Raw genomic sequence first — 23,682 nt, forward strand, 5'->3', positions numbered from 1 at the left:
TAACTTCACAATGTGGGACTGCATTTTCCATGTGTTTGCAAGTTGACACACAGACCTGGATCAACTTTTCCAGAGTCTGGCCGCTCCCTCGGTTCACTCTTGAACCCCAGAATGAAAACGTGGTGATAAAAACACTGTTGTACTCACAAATGTTAGACAGAGGAAGGAAGTTACAGTCTGGGGTGAAGTTTAACCTTATGCAGAGAGAAAAAAGCAGCAGCAGCAGCTTCAGAGCTCACGGTCCAACCTCCGCATTTCCACAATGGCCGGCTCTGATTGACAGGAGGACCAGACTCCTTCCGGTTCTCCACTGCTCCATGGAAAGCAGCTCGCGCGCCGTTTCTGCGGACACCCAAGAGTATGCGCAGTGCTTTGCTGACACTGGCGATCATGCGCAGTACTTGCTGACACCGTGGAGCATGCTCAGTGTGCAGGAATTTGTTACAAATTTTAAAGTTAAAAATCACAAAGCACCTGGTGATAGTCCAGGTGTAGAGTATAACATCGTAAGACACAGAATTTATGATCTTATATTCCACAACCACCTGATGAAGTAACAGCGCTCCGAAAGCCAGTGCTTCCAAACAAGCCGATTGGACTGTAACCTGCTGTTGTGTGATTTTTAACTTCGTACACCTTAGTCCAACACAGGCACCTCCCGATCATGACAAATATTAAGCGTCCAAATGCGAATACGAAAGAAAAATGCCGAAGCTATTTTATTTTGCCGATTTTTTCCCCTGTGCCTCGACATTTTATTTCTTTTGCATTTTGTCTGGCTGGTCAACGTTTCTGTCTTTTCCCCAGGTTAGAGATATTCCAAAACTAGAGGGTAAAGGTTTAGGGTGTGTGGGAAAGATTTTGAAAGATCTAAAAGACTAGGAATAGAACATTCACCCCTTACTGGGCGAAAGTGAGGACTGCAGATGCTGGAGATTAGGGTCGAGAGTGTGGAGCTGGAATAGCACAGCAGGTTAGGGAGCATCCGAGGAGCAGGAGACTCGACGTTTCGGGCAAAACCCTTCGTCAGGAAATAGCCATGGGGAACTGCAGGGCTGTAGCATAAACGACTGAGTCTAAGCGGGATGCTGTTGGGAAGGTCGGTGTGAATGGCCTGTATGGATGACATGGTTCCACTGCCTTGGCCACGCGTATTTTGAGAAATGTGGGAGGAGTGGGTTCCAGTTCGTGGGACACTGACACGAGTCCTGGAGAAGGTGGCATTTGTGCTGTCACTCTCTTCACATTCTGCCCCCCTGTCCATTTTCTCCCCATCCATTGCCCCCTGCCTATTCTCTCTCCTCACACTGCACCCTCTATTCTCTCCCCCAAACCCTCTGAACACCAGTCTGTTCCCCTGTCAATTTTCCTCCCTTCTCCACCACCACCAGCGACCCCTTCACCCCCTCCACCCCCACAATCGTCCTTTCTCGTGCCTCAGCCCTCTTTGATCGCTGTATGAAGTCTTTCTCAGGGAAGAGAGAGAATGGATGGTAATGACTTTACCTGGGAAACACGGCATGTGAGAAATAGCTGATTTTTAAAATTGAGAATAACTAAAACCAAATATTCAGAAACTTCGTTACAGTCGGGAAGAATGTTATTTTTTTTCAAAAGTAAAGCTGCAGAAATCTTTCTGAAACTTGCATTGATGTATGTGCAGTTAGGCCACAACAAAGGACAGGCTGTAAGGAGTGAATGAGTGAATAAAAGACAAGTCCAACCTTGCCCTCGAGGAGAAAGTGAAAAATGCAGATGCTGGAGATCAGAGTCGAGAGTGTGGTGGTCCGGCAGCATCCAAGGAGCAGGAGAATCGACGTTTCGTGCATAGGTACTTGGCACTCGACCATCGCTCCTTCAACCCCCCTGTGATGGCGCGTGAACTCACTGGTGCCTCCGCAGGTGGGAGGAGCAGGTGAATCCCTTCCGGCACTTACAGCAGGTGAATGGCCTCTCTCCAGGGTGGAGCCGCTGGTGGGTCAGCAGTGCAGCTGACTGAGTGAAACCCCGCCTGCACATGGGCATGTGAATGGCTTCTCTCCCTTGTGGACTCACTCATGCGTCTGCTGATGGCTGATCCGACTGAAGCCCTTCCCACACACTGAGCAGGTGAATGGCCTCTCCCGGTGTGAATGCGTCTGTGGGTTTCCAGCAGGGATGGGGAAGGGAATCCTTTCCCAAAGACCCCACATTTCCAAGGTTTCTCCTTTGGAGGGAGCTTTCCTTGTGTTGCTCTGGGATTGAAATTACAAACAGAACGGGTACATAGCCTTTCCCACCTTGAGGCGTGAAACTTTGATTCCTCCAAGATGAGTAAATGGTTTGAAGCACTTTTCACAGTCAGCGCACTGAATCTCCCTCACTCGGTGTCTCAGTATTCTTCCTGCCACAGGACTGTCCAAAATCTCTCAAATAAACAAAAGCAAACATGCCTTCTTGATTGGAATGGCTGCTGATATTCAAGTACCAATGAATCAAGTGGCTCTGTCAGAAGTTGATGTATCATTTGTTTTCAGATTTCTTTCTGCACGTCTTCCTGCAAAGAAAAATCACAAAATAAGTGATCACTGTCAGTACAGTTAATGAACATAACATTGGTGTCAATTCCTGCAGATTGAGAGATGTCTGCTGATCACATATTATCCAGGCCACAGAAACCTGAAAACCCTCATGCAGCCAGATAGCCTTAGCTGTGAATGGAGGAAAACTTCATTTCAGTGACAATAACATGGAACAAACTGCCTACAAAGATGCTGGAAATGGAGCTGAATCAAGGATATGAAAATGAAATGTTCAGGCTGCTTGAGAAAAGAAAGGCAGTAAAATTGCTGAATGACTTCCTGCTGACCTATTAAATAAAAAATATGACAAAAAAAGGACGTAACTCCATTACTACATTAGAAGGTGACTAATAATTACAAAGAAACTTTTACAACAGCCAACAATATCAGATATACACCATATAGAAGAAAGAAAGTTTACAGCCCAGGAACAGGCCCTTCAAGCTTGAGCCGTTCCAAATGTACTGTCTAAACCTGTCGGTCAATTCCTAAGCATCTGTATCCCTCTACTCCCCACCCACTCATGCATTTATCCAGACGCATCTTAAATGAATCTACGACGTCTGCTGGCAATGCGTTCCAAACGCCCACCACCCTCTGTGTGAAGTAAAGCACGTATTCTCTTTGAATAAGTGCTGCCCTTGCCGCGTTCATTCGAACGGTATCTCGTTTCATGAAGCGGCTTTTTGAGAGTATTGACTGGCCATTTTTGCACAAGGAAGTGCAAGAAACAAGGGCTCGTCGGGGATTTGAACCCGGGATCTCTCGCATGCCCACGCATCAGAAGGCCCGAAGCGAGAATCATACCCCTAGACCAACGAGCCACAGTCCCCATGAGACCTACCTTTTTTTGAGCAATGTGCCAATCCTTTAAATGCTGCTCAGTTTCTTGAGAATCTAACCTTTTAGTTGTGAACATGAGGAAAGGAGCAATCCTTTTCTAGGGTGCAAACTGTATACGTGCCAAACTGAGGGAATACACAAGGAAAATAGCTTTTAGAGAGATAAAAAGTATTTGAGCACCTTTGGAGTGTCTGCTCCCTCCCTGGATTAACTCCAGTTGCTACAAGTGAACAGTGTTTCACCCACCCCTACCTCCCCTTCCCCAACCCCGCCCCCCCCCCCCCCCCCCCCCCCGCTGCTGGAGGATGGTATATGGAAAGGGGGAGACATTGCTTTGCTCCCAGATGTTGCCCAGAGGGAGGGAGTTTCACTCTGAAACTGACAGGGCTGCATCCGCATTGTGACGTTAACAATGGAGGGCGGGCCGGACAGCTGTCCTGCAGTTGAGGCACATGTGGAGGGGAGGGCACTTTGCAAATCCCACTCTCCTCCAAGTCAATACAGTTTGAGTTCAAGCAAAGCAAGGGGTTTAAATATACTTTAGAAAACCTCCTTTGTGCCGTGGGAAAACTACTGCCGCGGGAAATGCAGTGTTACAGATTCAAAGTAACAGAAGCAGGAGTAGTCCATTTGGTCAAGCCTGCTCCGTCATTCATTAAGATCACAGCTCCAACAACCTGCACAATCCCGACTACCCTTAATTCCCCTACCATGCAAAAACCCATCCAACTGCGTCTTCAATAAACTTCATGAAGCTGTCTCAACTGCTCTCTTGGGCAGAGAATCCCATGGAGTCTCACAGAGTGACACAGATGTACAGCACGGAAACAGACCCTTCGGTCCAACTCATCCATGCAGCCCAGATATCCTAACCTAATCTAGTCCCATTTGCCAGCACTTGGCTCAAATCCCCATAAAACCTTCCTACCCTCCAACCTCCAACCCTGACAATATCCCTGTAAATCATTTCTAAACCTTTTCTAGTTTCACAACATCTTTCCGATAGGAAGCAGACCAAAATTACATGCAATATTCCAAACGTGGCCTGACCAATGTTCTGTACAGTGGCAACATGAGCTCCCAACATCTATCCTCGATGCTCTGACCAACAAAGGAAAGCACACCAAACGCCTTCTGCACTATCCAATCTGCCTGAGTCTCTACTTTTAAGGAACTATCAACCTGAACTCCAAGGTCTCTTTGTTCAGCAACACTTCCAATGAACTTAACATTAAGTGGAAAAGTCATGCTCTGATTTGATTTTCCAAAATGCAGCACCTCACATTTATCCACATTAACCTCCAACTGCCATTCCTCAGCCCATTGGCCCATCTGATCAAGGTCCCGTTGTGATCTGAGGTAACCTTCTTTACTGTCCACTGCACCTCCAATTTTGGTGTCATCTACAAACTTGCTAACTATACCTCCTCCGTTTACATACAAATCATTTATATAAATGACAAAAAGTAGCGGATCCAGCATCAATCCTTGTGACACACCATTGGTCAAAGGCCTTCAGTCTGAAAAGCAACCCTCCGCCTGCTAGCCAGTTCTGTATCCAAATGGCGAGTTGTCCCAGCATGCCTTGATTAAACCTTGCTCACCAGTCTCCCATGAGCAACCTTGATGATCGCCTTCCTAAAGTCCATATAGATCACGTCCATCGCTCTGCCCTCATCAATCCACTTTGTTACTTCTTCAAAAAACCCAATCATGTTCATGAGACATGATTTCCCAAGCATAAAGCCATGCTGACTATCCATAATCAATTCTTGCCTTTCCAAATACATGCAAATCCTGTCTCTTAGGATTCTCTCCAAAAACTTGCCCATCACGGATGTCAGGTTCACTGGTCCATAGTTCCCTGGCTTTTCCTTACCACCTTTCTTAAATAGTGGCATCACATTAGCCACCCTCTAGTCTTCCGGCACCTCACCTGTGACTATTGATGATAGAAATATCTCAGTAAGTGGCCCAACAATCACTTCCCCAGTTTCCCACAGAGTTCTAGGGTACTCCTGATCAGGTCCTTGGGAATTATCCACTTTTATGCATATCTAGACATCCAGCAATTTCTCATCTGTAATATGGGCATTTTTTCAACATGTCACCATCTACTTTCTCACATTCTAGATCTTCCATGCCCTTCTCTACAGTAAACACTGATGCACAATATCCGTTCAGTATCTCGCACCCCCCCCCCACCACCCCCCCGCCCCCCATCTACTGCAGCTCCACACAAAGGCCGCCTTGCTGATCTTTGAGTGGCCCTATTCTCTCCCTTGTTATCCTTTTGTCCTTAATGTATTTATAAAAACCATTTGGGTTATCCATGACTCTATTTGCCAAAGCTATCTCATGTCCCCTTTTTGCCCTCATGATTTCCCTCTTAAGTATGCTCGTACTGCCTTTATACTCTAAGGATTCACTCGATCTCTCTGCCGATACCTGATATATACCATCCTTCTTTATCTTAACCAAAATCTCATTTTCTCTCGTCATCCAGCATTCCCAAACCTACCAGCCTTTCCTTTCCTGCATCAGACAATCACCTGATGAAGGAGCGTCGCTCCGAAAGCTAGTGTGCTTCCAAGTAAACCTGTTGGACTATAACCTGGTGTGGTGTGATGTTATAACTTTGTACACCCCAGTCCAACACCGGCATCTCCAAATCAGGAATATACTGCGTCTGGACTCTTGTTATCTCATATTTTAAGGCTTCCCATTTTCCAGCAGTCCTTTGACCTGCGAACATCTGCCCCCAAACAGCTTTTGAAAGATCTTGCCTAATACCTGAGTCTTCCTCCAATTTATTACTTGAGCTTTTAGATCTGATGTATTATTTTCAATCACTATTTAATGTTCATAGAATTATGGTTGCTGGCCCTTAGGTTTTGCACCCTCGCCAGTATGTACATCCTCATTGTGAATTAGAAAATGTCCTTGTACACACTTAACAAATTCCTGTTTTTGGCAGATAGGTAAATGGGCAGGAGTTATACCTTGGGTCCACTCTTCCTTCATTCCCTCCAAGCCTAACCCCATTCCCACCGCAATAGACCAACGGCACTTTCCCCTGCAACTGCCGAATGTCTGACACCAGCCCATTTATCTGCTCCCTCCTCTCTATCCAAGTGTCCAAACTTACCTTCCAGGTGAAGCAGCACTTGACCTGCACTTCCCACAACCCAGTCGACTGCAGTTGCTGCTCGTAATGTGGTCTCATCGACATTGGGGAAAACGAAGCATAAACTGGGTGACTGCTGCACAGAACATCTACGTTCTACCTGCAAAAAAGACCCTGAGCTTCCAGTTGCCTGCCAATTCCACACCCCACCCTGTTCCCTGGCCAACATCTCTGTCTCAGGTTTGCTGTGTTCCAGCGAAGCTCAGCACCAGCAGAACGAAGAGCACCGAATATTTCACTTGGAGACCTTACATCCCTCTGTTCCCAATATCGAATTCAATAATTCTCGGGCCTGAAATCCATAGTATCCTCGTCCCTTCCACACACACCAAGCCTTGTTATCACATAGTCTGTCATTACACACTACCTATTCTTAGCCACGAACAGTCTCCATTCATCCTCCCACGCAGATCGTTATCAACTCCCTTTCCTGTCCACAGTTCTTCCCTCGCTTTAAGCTCTGTCCTGATCTATCATTAACTGCATCCGCCTTCCTCCCACAATATCTCCAGCATTTTAACCAACATTTTCCCAATCACCATCAGTTCTGTGGAAGGGTCACCGGCAACTCCTGTTTTTTGTTTCTGATATACAGCATCCACAGTTCTTTCACCTTTTTATTGAGGCAGAGTTGGAAATTACTTCGAGAGACAGAAGGAGAGGGGGCAGAGACAGAACACACATGAACTGTTGATCTCCGTTGTTACACATAACGTAAAGTCATTGCTGTGCGATCACTTCCCTTAAGCATGAGTAGAGGTTCTGGGCCGTGCATGAGCTTGTGGCGCAACGGTAGCACGTGTGACTCCAAATCAAAAGGTTGTGTGTTCGAATCACGTCAGGCTCACTGACGTCATCTTCTTATATTTCAAATCAAGAAAGGAGTACGTTCACTCCGGATATCTGTTGAGCCAAATCTTCTTTGCGGAAATTTTCGATCACACGTGAAGCTTTGCTGTCAGTTTGATTTGTGAACACTGTGTCAGGGAGGTGGTGTGCCCATTGTTTGAGTAAATGCTCAGCTCCCCCAGTTCATCACGGGATGTAAACACAGCCGCCTACCTCTGGGCAGCCGCTTCGTTCAGTTGATGACAGCGCGGTGTGAATTAATGTAATGTCGATAATTTTACAACATATGCAGAGACTCCCAGCTTTTTGTTTCAATCTATTAGGAGAGTGATAGCGAGTTCAGATAGAAATGTTTCCCACCAACAGCAAATCCTTTCCTCTCACTGGACACAGTTAAAATTATCTTTACTCAACAGGAGAAGCGGAAACTCTAGTCTGACGGTTTCTCTCCACATTAACGGTGAGCCTGAATTTTATAAACGGTGGCAGTAAAATCCAGTGGCGGACACTGATTTGGTTCAATCGATTTTTTTGCCAAGAGTAATTCACCGAGAGGATGCTGCTGTGTGAAACAGCGTGGGGAATTACTGCAGGGCCTCCTGCGCATGGGACACACCGCAACTGATGTGTTTCACCTTCACCAGTTTATTTCTATCTCGGAGAAGAGAGGTTTGATGTTTCGGGTCATAGCAGCCAGACAGACGACAGGGGAAGAGCACTCAGATCTTCACAAGCTTGTCACCACAGCTGGGTCATCGTGGTCTGTGTATCAGTATCGGATAGTAATCTGCGTCTACTGACTGGAAGCACAGCAAATTGGAGTGCTGGTGGGACTATCACACAGGAGAAAACGGCTTCGACCTACCAACTGGAGTGGCTCCCAATGGTCAACTCCACTCACCTCAACTGAATAACTGTAAACAAATTACTCCGTGATTCAAAGGAATACTCGGTTTTGTATCTGCAGTGTGGCATGTACCTTCGAGAATGACGTCAAAACACCTTCATTGCTGTGATGGAGTATCCTGCTGGTCCAACTCCGATTTCACTCAGAATCACCTTCTCCCTGTAAATCTGCACATTGTTACATTGAACGTGCCCACCGAATTCCCTTTTGTGTCCATTGAATCTGCCTCTTTGTCACTGTCAGACAGCGATTTACTGACCCCACTCCCTGTGCGAAAACGGTCTTCCTAATGTCACTTTTACTTATTTTCCTGATGACTTTAAATCTCTGCCAAATCATTCTCGATCCTTTCAGGCCTGGGAGCATTTACACTGCATTATTTTCTCTGTCTAAAACCATCATGACGTGGAAAACTTCAATCAGACCAGCTTTCAGCCCTCTGTTCTCCAAAGACAGCTGCCCCAAACTTTCCAATCTCCCTTCATTGCTGACATTCCTCAGGACGGGACCATTCACGTTAACCTGTTCAGCGCCATCTGCAATCACTTCACTTCCCCGCTTCCTGAAGTGTCACCCTCAGAATTGAGCGTAATACAAGTGGAGGATTTATTCAGACTCGGATTGCGCGGGCGAAACATCTGCAATACTTGTTCTCACTTTGAACAAGTGTTTCTCTTCACCGTGTTCACTGCAATGGCAGCTCTGCACCGTCCCTAATTCAGGCAGTCCGATCTTATTTAACGAAGCGGCTTTTTGAGAAAATTGATTGGGCATTTTTGCTCAGGTCAATTTAAGAAATGAGAGTTTGCCTTGGATTGGAACCCAGGAACTCTCACACGTCTGCATTCGCTGGAAGACCCAAAGCTAGAATCACATCCCAGACTAACGAGCCACCAGCCATGGGTGCAGCCACCTCCTGAAGCAGCTGAGACTTGCTCAGTCCGAAATACATTGTACATTGCTCCCAGAATTGCAAGCTGGCAAGAGTTTCAAGAACATCTGCTTCTCAATCTGTCTCGCTGCTCCCAGGACGCTGCTGTTTGTCCCGTCCCCAGGGACCGGGCTCTCTCCACTGGTGGATAATTGAACCATTTTGTTTCTACTTGCAAGCTGTGCTGGTGGAAGGCAGAGCCCATTCGCTCTTCTGCTCTCTCGCACTATTACCTGAGGCAAGATAAGTCAGTTACAGTCATGCATAGGAAATGGGCAACTTTGAACTTGTTCCAAAGATCCTGTTAACGGAGAGACAGAAAGATGGAGACTGAGAGAAATGGACTCCGGAGACTCTTCCCTCAGGTAAATTGATATGAGTACATTTTTGTGCAGCCTGCTTGGTGTTCAGAATTTGTCTTGTCACAGCGATCCAGCAGAAAGTTTTTTGTGACACGGGCGTTGGTTTCTTTACTGCAGGAAATGAACAAAAACAGAAAGTCATGTGTTTCAACTTCACCGGTTCATTGCCATCTGAGAGAAGAGGTTTCACACGAGATCAGGACACACTGACAGAGAATAGGACAAGACAACTCAGAGCTCCACAAGGGTGCCAGAGCAACTGTGTAAATTTGACTTGTGTATCGATGTGACAAATTTAACTCAGATACCCGAAGTTTTCGGAAGCAGATCACAAGGCAAGGAAAAGAACAGAGCGCCGTTATACGGGAAAGCTGCTAAAGACGACATTGAGTGAATAGGAGAAAATGGTTTCGCTTCTGGTTTATCATCCCAGCATGCACCCGCTGTGCCATTCCCCTGCATTGCACGGTAGCTTTTCCAGAGAAGTATTCAGCTTTCCATCTGGCGTGTGACTTGCACGTTCGAGAATGAGGTCAAAAGATCTTCACTGCTGTAGTGCCATGTGCTGTTGTGCAGACATGTCGCCGATGTGCAAATATAAACTCAGAGAGCAATGTACACTAGAGACTCTGAGCCAGCTGAAACTTGCTCAGTGTGAAATACGTTCCACATTGCTCCAAGAATTGCAAGCAGCAAAGAATTTCCAGAACATCTGCTTGTCATTCTGTCCCCGGGGCGCTGATGCTTGTCTCATTCCCAGGAACTGGACTCTCTCCACTGGCGGATAATTAAACCAATTTGTTTCTACTTGTCCGCTTTTCTGGAGGGAGGGAAGAGTCATTCGCTCTTCTGCTCTCTCTCTCTCAATCCCTTGGGGTGAGAGGTATCACTTATACTAATGCGTGGGAAGTGAGTAACTTTGATGATGAATTTCCTCCAAAGTCTGTTATCGGAGAGATAGAAAGATGCTGTGCTGGCGGGGCAGAGAGAAATGGACACCGAGGACTCTTCCCTCAAGTAAATTCATATGAGCACAAAGTGGGCATCGCTTTCATCGCTGCGACCGCGCAGCAGTTAACCTCTGAGCCCCAAGTGTCCAAGATGAAGAGAATCCGAGTGAAACCTTCACTCACTGAGAGTCATCCCCACGGCCCTGAGCTGAGGGACTGCAGGCAGTCCAACACGGAAGGGACTGTTAAATGAACCATTGTCGCTCCCTCAGCCTCTCTGTCCCAGAGACAGGCAGTGGGACGGCATAAACACGTAACATCATTCTCGCCCAGACAGAAGCCGTTCAGCCCATCGAGTCCACGGCGACTCTCTGCCACTTTTCTCTCTCTGAGGTTATTCACAATCAGTGATATCTGTCCTAATAGTAAGGGGCTGTGTCTGAGTGGTGATACGGTTTGTGACATGCTGATCGTTTTGTCATTCACGTCCGAACCTGCGTGGCGAATTACTGCAGGGAATGGATGAAACCGCAAGGCATGTGTTTCAACTTTATCAGCTCATTGGCACCTCAAAGAAGTGGTTTTGCGAATCAGTTCATAGGAAACCGACGAAGAACAGGAGACGACCACTCAGACCTTCAAAAAGCATGTTACTTGAACCGTGTGAGTTTCCTGAGTGTATCGGTATGATACAGGATATTCAGGAAGTAGGTGCGAAGGCAAGATACAGAATAGAGTACCATTACAAAGGAAAGCTGCTGAAGGAGACTTTGAGCAATAGCAGAGGATGGTTTCGATCCATCGACCGCTGGGTTATGGGCCCAGCACGCTCCCGGTTTCCACAGAACACTTCAGGTTTTCGTCTGGCACGCGGCATGCACGTTCGAAAGTGGGCGGCACGGTGGAACAGTGGTTAGCACTGCTGTCTCACAGAGCCAGCGCCAGGTTCAATTCCCACCTCAGGCGACTCTGTGTGGAGTTTGCACATTCTCCCCGTGTCTGCGTGGGTTTCCTCCGGGTGCTCCGGTTTCCTCCCATAATCCAAAAAAAATGTTCAGGTTAGGTGAATTGGCCAGGCTAAATTGCCTGCAGTGTTAGGTAAGGGGTAAATGTCGGAGAATGGGTCTGGGTGGATTACGCTTCGGTGTGGACTTGTTGGGCCGAAGGGCCTGTTTCCACACTGTAAGTAATCTAATCTAATCTCCACTACTGTCGTGTAATATGCTGTTTCACAGACAAATGGAGGCTGTGTAAATATTAACTTGTTTCTAACTTCCCACATTCTGTTGGTCGAATTGTGATTTCATTCTGAGTCACAACATGTGTCACAGCGCACACCTTCACTCTGCTGGTTCAATACAGTAAGTAAACGTGTTTCTCTATTCTCTTGCCTTCTCAGCGTAAATCTGCACATTGTTACTTTAAACATGACCGCCGAATTTCCTTTTGCGTCTGTTGAATTTGCCTCTTTGTCAATGTCAGTTAGGGATTTACTGACCCCAACCATTCCCTGTACGAAAGCGTTCTTCCTCATGTCACCTTTAGTTCTTTTCCTCGTGACTTTAAAACTGCCGAATCATTGCCAATCCTTTCAGGCGTGGGAGCACTTTAACTGCATTACTTTCTCTGCCTGGATCCCGCATGACTTGGAAAGTTTCAATCAGGCCAGATTTCAAACTTCTGTTCTCCGAGGAGAGCTGTCCTAATGTTCCAATCTTGCTTCATTGCTGACATTCCTTAAACACGGCACCACTGAAGTCAACGCAATATTCCATCATTTCACTTCCTTGCTTGCTTTCTGCCCAATTCGTTCTCCAACCTCGTTTAGCGAGGTTGAGAAAGTTAATCGGGCACTTTTGCACAAATCAGGAAACGCGGGCTCGCTGGGGATTTGAATCCGGGATGTTTCGCAGGGGAAAACGCAAAGCGAGAACCATACCCCTAGACGAACGAGCGACACAGATCGCAAGCCGCCACTGCCACTCCACGTCTTCAACCAGCTGAGTCTTGCTCAGTGTGAAATACATTTGACATTGCTCTGAGAATTGCAAGCGGCAAAGAGTTTCCAGAACAGCTGCTTCTCATTCTGTCTCCCTGCTGCTGTTTGTCCCGGGCCCGCTCTACTGGCAGAAAGTTGAACAGTTTTATTTCTAAACTTTTCTCTCACACCGGAGTAACCAGTGACAAGCATTGCCCTCCTCAACATAGGGTACAGAGAACAACAGAAGACCACTCAGATCTCCACGAGGGTATCATCTCAACTGTGCACATTGGGCCAGTATATCAATGTGAAATATTTATGTCGAAGTTTTTTGGGAAAGAGATGAGAAGGCGGGGTGCAGAACAGAGCGCCGTTATATGGGAAAGCTGGTAAAGACGACATTGACTGAATAGGAGAAGTAGTTTCCCTTCTGGGTGATGTTCCCATCACGCACCCACAGACATATCGCCGTCGTGCAAATATAAACTCTGTCTAAATTCCCACATTCTATTTTTTCGAACTGTGATTTCGCCAAAAGCACAAAATTTCAACACTCGCAACGTTCAAGCTTTAACAAAGTGCTCATAGATATATTTAGCGAACACTTGGAAGAAATTTGAGGACTCTTGAACTTTAAGTCGAAGGAAAGGAAGTTTGCCTCGAGGGCTGTGTAATGTGGAGATTTGCTCCCCATGTGAACTGGTGATGGTTGACCATCCCAGTGCTTCCCGATGCAGGTTGCCCTGACCCACAGGGAGGTTTCTTTGATAAACTGCCCGAGGGCTTCCAGCCGTGCCGTGACGTTACAGGGCGTCCGCCGACGATGGCCTGCAGCTGCACAATAATGATGCTGGCCCCGCAACATGAATACAAATTAGTTCATGAGTCACGTGGAACTGAATCATTCTATGGAAAGTTCTGTCAACTTCACGGATTTATATATGAGAGGAAGTAAATGGGCAGGGCTTACACCTCGGGTCCACTCTTCCTTCTGTCGCAACATCCCACACCCACCTCCCATTGTCCCAAGGCACTTTCCCCTGCAACCGCCGAATGCGTAACACCTGCCCATTTACCTGCTCCCTCCTGAATATCCAAGGGCTCGAACATATCTTCCAGGTAAAGCAGCACTTTACCTGCACATTTGCCACAAACTAGTCTACTGCATTCGTTGCTCACAGTGTGGTTTCCCCAACGTAGCATGAAGCATAAACTGGGTGACTACTTCGCAGAACATCTTGGTTCTGCCTGCAGAAGATCCTATGGCTCTCCAGTCTTCAACATCGAGTTCAATATTGTTTGGACCCGAACTCCCCCATGCCCTTGATCCTTACCACACCCACACGAGGCCTTGTTATCACATAGTCTGCTGTTACACACGACTTATTGTTAGCCAGGAACAGTCTCCATTAACAGTTAGTCACCCTCCTACACAGATCGTTATTCACGCCTTTGTCCCTCCAATGTTCTCCCACTGAACTGGCAGCAAAGGTAGCAATGTGGACTGGTATCCCTGAGCCAGCTGTTTGTCCCATCTCCAGGAACAGGGCTCCCTCCACTGGTGGATAATTAAACCATTTTGCTGTTGCGCTGACGTGAGGAGATTGTGTAAATATAAACTTTTTCTAAATTCCCACCTTCCGTTGGTCGAACTGTGAGTTCACTCTGAATCACAACACGTGTCACAGCGCATTTGGAGGCCCACCTTAGCTCTGCTGGTCCTACACAGCAAGTAAATGAGAGTCTCTATTCGTATCATTCCCTTGCCTTCTCCCTGTAAATCTCCACATTGTTACTTTGAACATGACCACCGAATTCCCTTTAGTGTTTTTGAATCTGCCTCTTTGTCACGGTCAGACAGGGATTTACGGATCCGAACCATTCCCTGTGCGAAAATGTTCTTCCTAGTGTCACTTTTACTTTTTTTTCCAAACGCCTTGAAATCTCTGCCGATTTTTTTGGGAAATTGAAAGGATTCTCATTCCTGCACATGAGGCTGAATTGATTTAATTTCTAACGTAAAGGACTGCGGATGCTGAGAATCCGAGACAGAAAGAGGAACTGCTGGAGAAACTCAGCGGGTTTGGCAGTACCGGTTGGAGAAAACAGAGTTCTGCAATTTCTGTTTTTGTTTTGAACTGAAAGTTCATTTCATTTTTTGGGATGAAACACCCAGACTCTCCATGTGCAGATATTCAATCCTTTCGAAACCTGTGAAGTGATTGGATTCAAACAAACCCAGCAATAATTCACTCTTTCTCAGCTCCACAGGCAGAGTGACCTGGGAAATGAAGCTGTCAGTGTGGTTCTTTATTCGTGGGCCGAGTGGTGAATGCGATGGACTTGAGATCTATTGCGGTTTCCCCACGCAGGTATGAACCCTGCCGACTCGAGTTGAGAAATGTCGTCAAAAAGAAAGGGACACTGTTTCCCGGTTTCTTCTTTAAAATTCTAATCAGTGGAGGGGGAAAGATATTTCACTCACATTGGGACTGGTAGGAATCTGCAACCCACTGCCTGTCAGGGTGGAACAAGCAGATACCCGCAGAGCTTCGTTTGAGGCAATGAGTCAAGTGTTTGGAAATGAGACTAGAACAGTGAGAGGCTTGAAATCGTGATCAAAATGAAGCAGGCACCTAAGAACAAAGGTGTTTTATTTCCCAATGAAAGATACTGCTTCACAAAGTTGGGACGATGGAAGGAAGCAGTGATGGTGATTATCTTTGGCTGTTCACCTTGTGAATGTTCCCATTGCTGCGCATGTCCGTGTTAACGTCAGAACTCTGCAGCATGGGGGCGCAATGGATGACGCATCTGACTCCAGCTACCTGTTTGAAATGCAGCTCACACCTTCTTCACACACCCCAATTAATCTTTCTCATTGTCCTGAAGCCGCCCTACGGTTTCAATTCCTGATCTGCAGGAACGAGACTCTTTTCACTGTCTCTCGTTCGTAAATGTCCCTGAGAACATCATAAGACCATACGACCATAAGACATAGGAGTGGAAGTAAGGCCATTCGGCCCATCGAGTCCACTCCGCCATTCAATCATGGCTGATGCGCATTTCAGCTCCACTTACCAGCGTTCTCCCCGTAGCTCTTAATTCCTCTAGACAACAAGAATCTATCAATCTCGGCCTTGAAGACATTTAGCGTCCCGGCTTCCACTGCACTCCGTGGCAATGAATTCCACAGGCCCACCACTCTCTGGCTGAAGAAATGTCTCCGCATTTCTGTTCTGAAATGACCCCCTCTAATTCTAAGGCTGTGTCCACGGGTCCTAGTCTCCTCGTCTAACGGAAACAATTTCCTAGCATCCACCTTTTCCAAGCCATGTATTATTTTGTACGTCTCTATTAAGTCACCCCTTAATCTTCTAAACTCCAACGAATACAATCCCAGTATCCTCAGCCGTTCCTCATATGTTAGACCTGTCATTTCAGGGATCATCCGTGTGAATCTCCGCTGGACACGTTCCAGTGCCAGTATGTCCTTCCTGAGGTGTGGGGACCAAAACTGGACACAGTACTCCAAATGGGGCCTAACCAGAGCTTTATAAAGTCTTAGTAGTACATCTCTGCTTTTATATTCCAACCCTCTTGAGATAAGAGACAACATTGCATTCGCTTTCTTAATCACGGACTCAACCTGCATGTTTACCTTGAGAGAATCCTCGACTAGCACTCCCAGATCCCTTTGTGCTTTGGCTTTATTAATTTTCTCACCATTTAGAAAGTAGTCTATGCTTTTATTCTTTTTGCCAAAGTGCAAGACCTCGCACTTGCTCACGTTAAATTCCATCAGCCATTTCCTGGACCACTCTCCCAACCTGTCTAGATCCTTCTGTAGCCTTCCCACTTCCTCAGTACTACCTGCCTGTCCACCTAACTTCGTATCATCGGCAAACTTCGCTAGAATGCCCCCGGTTCCCTCATCCAAATCATTAATATATAATGCGAACAGCTGTGGCCCCAGCACCGAACCCTGCGGGACACCGCTCGTCACCGGCTGCCATTCTGAAAAAGAACCTTTTATCACAACTCTCTGCCTTCTGTTAGACAGCCAATCCTCAATCCATCCCGGCAGCTCACCTCGAACACCATGGGCCCTCACCTTGCTCAGCAGCCTCCCGTGTGGCACCTTATCAAAGGCCTTTTGAAAGTCTAGATAGACCACATCCACTGGGTTTCCCTGGTCTAACCTACTTGTTACCTCTTCAAAAAATTCCAACAGGTTTGTCAGGCATGACCTCCCTTTACTAAATCCATGTTGACTTATCAGACTCTGCTCTTCCAAGAATTTAGAAACCTCATCCTTAATGATGGATTCTAGAATTTTACCAACAACCGAGGTTAAACTGATTGGCCTATAATTTTCCATCTTTTGCCTTGATCCTTTCTTGAACAAGGGGGTTACAACAGCCATCTTCCAATCATCCGGGACCTTTCCTGACTCCAGTGACTCTTGAAAGATCTCAACCAATGCCTCTGCTATTTCCTCAGCCACCTCTCTCAGAACTCTAGGGTGTATCCCATCGGGGCCAGGTGATTTATCAATTTTAAGACTTTTTAACTTTTCTAGCACTATCTCTTTCATAATGGCAACCATACTCAACTCAGCCCCGTGACACCCTTTAATCTTTGGGATATTACTCATGTCTTCCACTGTGAAAACTGACGCAAAGTACTTGTTAAGTTCTCCTGCTATTTCCTTATCTCCCATCACTAGGCTTTCTGCATCAGTTTGAAGTGGCCCAATGTCTACTTTTGCCTGTCGTTTGTTTCTTATGTACTGAAAGAAACTTTTACTATTATTTTTAATATTACTGGCTAGCCTACCTTCATATTTGATCCGCTCATTTCTTATTACACTCTTTGTTATACTCTGTTTGCTTTTGTATCCTTCCCAATCTTCTGATTTCCCACTGTTCTTAGCCACTTTATAGGATCTCTCTTTTTCTTTAATACATATCCTGACTTCCTTTGTAAGCCAAGGTTGTCTAATCCCTCCCCGGATAATCTTTCTTTTCTTGGGAATGAACCTCTGTACAGTGTCCTCAATTATACCGACAAACTCCTACCATTTTTGCTCTACTGTCTTCCCGGTTAGCCTCTGCTTCCAGTCTATTTTAGTCAGTTCCTCTCTCATGCCCTCATAATTACCTTTATTCAACTGTAACACCATTACATCAGATTTTGCCTTCTCCCTTTCAAACTCCAGACTGAACTCTACCATATTATGGTCGCTACTTCCTAAGGGTTCCCGTACTTTAAGATTTTTTATAGAGTCTGGTTCATTACAAAGCACTAGGTCCAGAATAGCCTGCTCTCTTCTGGGCTCCATGACAAGCTGTTCCAAAAAGCCATCCTGTAAGCATTCCATGAATTCCCTTTCTTTAGATCCACTAGCAAAATTATTTACCCAGTCCACCTGCATATTGAAGTCTCCCATGATCACTGTGACCTTGCCTTTCTGACACGCCTTCTCTATTTCCCGGCACATGTTGCGACCCTGGTCCTGACCACTGTTAGGAGGTCTATACACAACTCCAATTATGTTTTTTTTTTGCCTTTGTGGTTCCTCAATTCCACACACACAGACTCCACATCATCCGACGCTATGTCATTCAATACCATAGATTTAATTTTGTTCACGTCACAGCGCTGTCAGAGGAAGGGAAGCTGAAATAGGCTGACAAGCCCAATACTCACCTTTCCTGTTGGAAACATTCCATGAGAAATATTAGGCCTCCACTTGTGACCGAACATTTACGTTGCTGCCTTAGACACCCTTTGGGGTTCTCCCGCCCAGTGTGGTAACCTGCTGACTATGCTTTCTTCGCTGGCGATTTTAAATGACTTCCTATTGGTTGCATTATCGCTCAAACTTCACAAAACCCGTCTCAATAAAGCCACGTTTTCTCACGTCTGGGAATTTATTGCCATGCAGGAAACTCGTGTTCTGAACAAAAACCGTAGCACACTCAAAACGTCGGCTCTGTTTACCTTTCCACAGATGCTGCTCGACCCGTTGGCTTTCTGTAGTATTCCCTGTGTTTGTTCAACACAAATGCGGCTTTCCATTAAAGAACTTCAATCCCTTTCCTCTAGTAACTGACCCTCGTCAGTGGCAATAGGTTCTTCTGATCATTAACCTGCCCATTCCCACCACTTGTTCTCCCATCATTGCCAACAGCCCCTGGACATCTCCAGTTAACCTTCTTTGCTCCAAAGAGAACATTCCCAAAAGTGGAAATACCTCATGCCTGGACATGATGCAAGTGTTACAATCGGGAAGAGATTTTGGCAAAATATTGTCAGTTAGCAGGTGGAAAAATGTTCATGAAGTAAAACAGAAATCCCAGTCTCCAGCTTTGTGACTCTTTAGAAACTCTTTGGGAAATGGAATTAGAGGAGAATGAAGGAATGAACTGTCCGACTGAGCAGAGACAGTCCAGACACCGTCCCCTTGTTTAAGAGGCCGGGAGATTGACTCTATTATTCTCGGGACATGAACTGAACTGAGACATTGAAAAAATTCTCGTTCCTGCACATCAGGAATTCAAACCCCTTCTCGGCTCCGGGTCACTGTGAAAAGTCGGGAACAGGCAAAACACTGAAAGGCTCAAAGGGCGATGGCCCCGGTGTGGGAAAGCTCGTTCCTAGTGACATGGATGTGCCTGCAGATGGTGGGATCAGACTGTCCCCATGTCTTCACAATGAATGGCCCAGGCTTTAGTATATAAAAGTAAAACTGTAGAGGACAGTGTTCATGCTAGGCACGACAGACAGAATTATGCATTGACGAACCGCCTCCTCTAACAGACTGTGCAAGCTGTGCGTTTACGTATCTCTCTATCGCAATTGGCCAGCCTGTTCGGTTGTTAATCGGAAGGTTGGTGGTTGGAGACCACCCAGGCACGGAGTGTTTGTTGTTCTCGCTCCTACCGCTTTCTTGGCTGCGAAGATGAGCGTTTTTAATGGTGTCAGGAAAATGTTTCCCAAACGGAAATCTTCTCCACTGAGGAAGCACAAAGGGGTTTCTGAATTGATTTAATTTCGAACGTAAAGGACTACGAATGCTGAGAATCCGAAACAGAAAGAGAAACGGCTGGAGAAACTCAGCAGGTTTGGCTGTACCTGGATAAGGAAAAAAAAGATTTCTGAAATGTTGTCTCTGATTCTCTTTCTACAGATGCTGCCTGACCTGCTGAGTTGCTCCTGCAATTTCAGTTTTTGTTTTTAACTGAACGTCCATTTCATCTTTCGGGATGAAACACCCAGACTCGCCATTTGCAGATATTTAACACTTTCGAAACCTGTTAAGTGATTGGATTCAAACAAGTTCTGCAATGATTCACTCTTTCTCAGCTCCACAGACAGAGAGACCTGGGAAATGAAGCTGTCAGTGTGGTTCTGTATTCGTGGGCCGAGTGGTTAATGCGACAGACTTGAAATCCATTGCGGTTTCCCCACGCAGGTGTGAACCCTGCCGACTACAGTTGAGAACTGTCGTCAGAAAGAAAGGGAGATTGCTCCACGGTTTTTTTTTAGATGCACATCAGTGGAGGGGTTGAAATATTTCAATCACGTTGAGACTGGTCGGGAATCTGCAACCCACTGCCTGTCAGGGTGGAACAAGCAGATACCCACAGAGCTGCTTTTGAGGCAATGAGTCAAGTGTTTGGAAATGAGACTAGAACAGTGAGGGGCATGAAGTCGTGATCAAAATGAAGCAGGTACCTAAGAACAAAGGTGTTTTATTTCCCAATGAAAGATACTGCTTCACAAAGTTGAGACAATGGAAGGGAATCAGTGACGGTGATTATCTTTGGCTGTTCACCTTGTGAATATTCCCATTGCTGCGCATGTCCGTGTTCACGTCAGAGCTCTGCAGCATGGTGGCGTTAGATACGCACAGTGCCAGGGGCGCAATGGATGACGCATCTGACTCCACCTACCTGTTTGAAATGCAACTCACAGCTTCTTCACACACTCCAATTAATCTTTCTCATTGTCCTGAAGCCGGCATACGGTTTGAATTCCTGATCTGCAGGAACGAGAATCTTTTCACTGTCTCGCGTCAGTAAGTGTCCCTGAGAACATCAGAGTCAAGCCACAGCGCTGTCAGAGGAGGGGAAGCTGAAAGAGCCCCACACGCTGCTCACGGGCACATTTCAATTTCCCCAACTCACCGCCCCAACCACTGCGGCTCCTGGGAGTGGAGGGGGAACAAACACCAAAACCCAGTCTCAGTTTTGTAAATCTTCAGGAAATATGAAAGCTGTTCATCCCTTTGGATCTTCCATCCTGGGCTGACAGCGTTGATTTTAAATGGCTGTCCAGTCAGTGCCGATTCTTTTTGGCTGAAAAAAATCTTCCTTATCTCATCCCAGCATTTCTTGCGACAGAGAACTGTGCGGAAGAGTTCATGTATATATTCCTTTGTATGATATTTTGTAAATAACATTCGTTTGCTGGTTGTTTGTATCGGGTATTTCAGGTTCATTAGCCGCTGTTTAAGTGTGTTGGTAGGTTTGTGGGCTACCATGATGCTGAGAGGGCTGAGTTGTCTGGACATCATTTCCCAGATGTCTTGAATGTAAAGTAATGTGGCTAGGGTTTCTGCACACGTTGCGTCTGCTTGTGTCAGTTTGTTGATGTGAAATCGGCACACTGGGTTTACTGGTTAGGCAAAAGTGAGGACTGCAGATGCTGGAAACCAGAGTTTAGATCAGAGTGGTGCTGGAAAAGCACAGCAGGTCAAACAGCTTCCGAGGAGCAGGAAAATCGCTGTTTCGGGCAAAAGCCCTTCATCAGGAATAGAGGCAGGACGCCTCCAGGGTGGAGAGATAAATTGGTGGTGGTGGGGTGGGGGGGAGCTGAGCAGAAGGTAGCAAAGAGTACAATAGGTGAATGGGGGTGGGGGTGGAGGTGGCAGTTCAGAGAGGAGGGTGGAGCGGATAGGTGGTCAGGGAGATTGGCAGGTAGGACAGGTCAGCTGTAAGGTTGGAACTGAGGTAAGGTAGGGGAGGGGAAATGAGGAAACTGGTGAAGTCCACATTGATGTCCTGGGGGTTGAATGTATCCGAGGCGGAAGATGCGGCGTTCTTCCTCCATGCATCGGATGGGGAGGGAGCGGCGATGGAGAAGGCCTAGGACCTGCTTGTCCTCGGCAGAGTGGGAGGGAGGTGGGGGGAAATGTTGGGCCATAGGGCGATGGGGTTGATTGGTGCGGGTGCCCTGGAGATGTTCCCTCAAGCGCTGTGATTTTACTCTGCGAGGAGTCTCCAGTCTCCCCAATGTCGAGGAGACCGCATCGGGAGCAATGGATACAAGAAATGATATTGGTGGATGCACAGGTGAAAGCCTTCGATCTTCCGAGGCCCGGTTTCGATTTTCGGGCAGGTAAGTCATTTCCAGTAGATCTGACATCAGGCATTGACATCTCCCTGGTGGTCTAGTGGTTAGGAGTCGGCGCTCTCACCGCCGCAGCCCGGGTTCGATTCCCGGTCAGGGAAGTAAGTGTCTGTGGGGTTTGTTGGCTACCCGTTCTTCCTAAATGCGCTGTACAGTTATTGATTGTTCTTCGAAGTTCCGTGTAGTGTCTCGTTGAAATAGTGTCCTGATTCAGGTTGGTTTGGATGTGTAGGGATGATTGCTTCTGTAGCTAAGTTCTTGGTTCGCGTGCGTTGTTTTCCTGTAGACGCTGTTTTGAATTTACCATTGACTGTTCGCTCTACTGTGACATCTAGAAATGGCACTTTGTTGTTGTTCTCCTCTTTTGTGAATTTTATGCCCGTAACGATATTGTTGATGGTGTTGTAGGTTTCCTCTAATTTGTTTCATTTTTTGATGACAAAAGTGTCATCTCTGTAGCGGACCCAAAGTTTGGGTTGGATCTTTGGAAGGGCTGTTTGTTCGAGTCTCTGCATTATTGCTTCTGCTAGGAATCCTGACACTGGTGGTTTCATGGGTGTTTCGTTGATTTGTTTGTAGGGCTTGTTACTGAATATGAAGTGGGTGATAAGGCACAGTTCCACGAGCTGGATAGTGCTAACTTTGCTGATGAAGTTGGTGCTGTGTTTGTGACTTTGGTGCTTCGAGTAGTGTCTTCAGTTTTCTTTGACCACGTTGATGTTAATGGATGTGAGCAGGGCTGTTATGCCAAAGGACAACATTATTCCATCCTCTTCTAACTTAGTGTCTTTGGTGTTCAGGAATTCTTGCATGGAGTAAATGGAGTGGCGTGAATCTTCGACTTGGTGTTTTAGTCTTCAGTGGAGGCATTTGACTAGTCTGTACATTGGTTTTCCAAATGGTGAGACTGTGGGCCTGAGGGGGGCTCCTGGTTTGAAGAGGAGGAGAACAACAACAAAGTGCCATTCCTAGATGTCACTGTAGAGCGAACAGTCAATGGGGAACTTCAAACTAGCGTCGACAGAAAAACAACACACACAAACCAAATACTTAACCACAGAAGCAATCATACCAGCATCAGGACATTATTTCATTGAGCCACTACACACTGCAGCACAGAGAAACTACGAAGAGCACAAGAGAAATACGTATATAGTGTATTTAAGGAGAACGGGTATCCAATAAACCCAGTCCGTCGATTTCTCAGTGATGCTTCCAAGCTGACTCTCAAAAATTCATTTTGTCCCTCCATTCTTTCCTGTTTGTTTCTTGTGGGTTTCGAAAGCTTTCCCAATCCTCTGACTGAGTATTGGCGTTTGGAAGTTATGTTGTGGCTGACCGGACATTGGTTAGACCACTTTTGGAATATTGTGTGCAATTCTGGTCTCCCTCCTGTCAGAAGCATATTGTGAAATTTGAAAGGGTTCTGAAGCACCAATGGGTCCACAGAGGGGAAGAGGCCCTTCTAATGCCCTGAGTGTGGGAAGGCCTTCAGTGATCCCTCTGCCCTGCTGACGCACCAGTTGGTCCACACCGGGGAAGGCCGTTCTCCGGCCCCAAGTGCGAGATGGCTTTCAGCAGTTATTCCCACCTGCTGAGACATCAGTGGGTCCACACCGAGGAGAGGCCATTCTTCTGCCCAGATGTCACAGTGCAGGAAGGGCTTTGCTCTTTCCTCCGACCTGCTGGCC

The 23,682-nt window shown here is 46.5% G+C and overlaps 1 non-coding gene across 1 annotated transcript; it reads left to right on the forward strand.

The window, feature by feature from the left end:
• The first annotated feature begins 22,020 nt into the window (after nucleotides 1–22,020).
• Nucleotides 22,021–22,092, forward strand: trnae-cuc (transfer RNA glutamic acid (anticodon CUC)). Its single transcript has one exon. It is a non-coding gene; the product is annotated as a tRNA-Glu (tRNA).
• The last annotated feature ends 1,590 nt before the right edge of the window (nucleotides 22,093–23,682 follow it).

Source organism: Chiloscyllium plagiosum, unplaced genomic scaffold (genome assembly GCF_037043375.1).
Source record: "Chiloscyllium plagiosum isolate Xiang-an unplaced genomic scaffold, Cpla_swu_hap1 HiC_scaffold_27, whole genome shotgun sequence".
Taxonomy (NCBI): Eukaryota; Metazoa; Chordata; class Chondrichthyes; order Orectolobiformes; family Hemiscylliidae; genus Chiloscyllium; species Chiloscyllium plagiosum.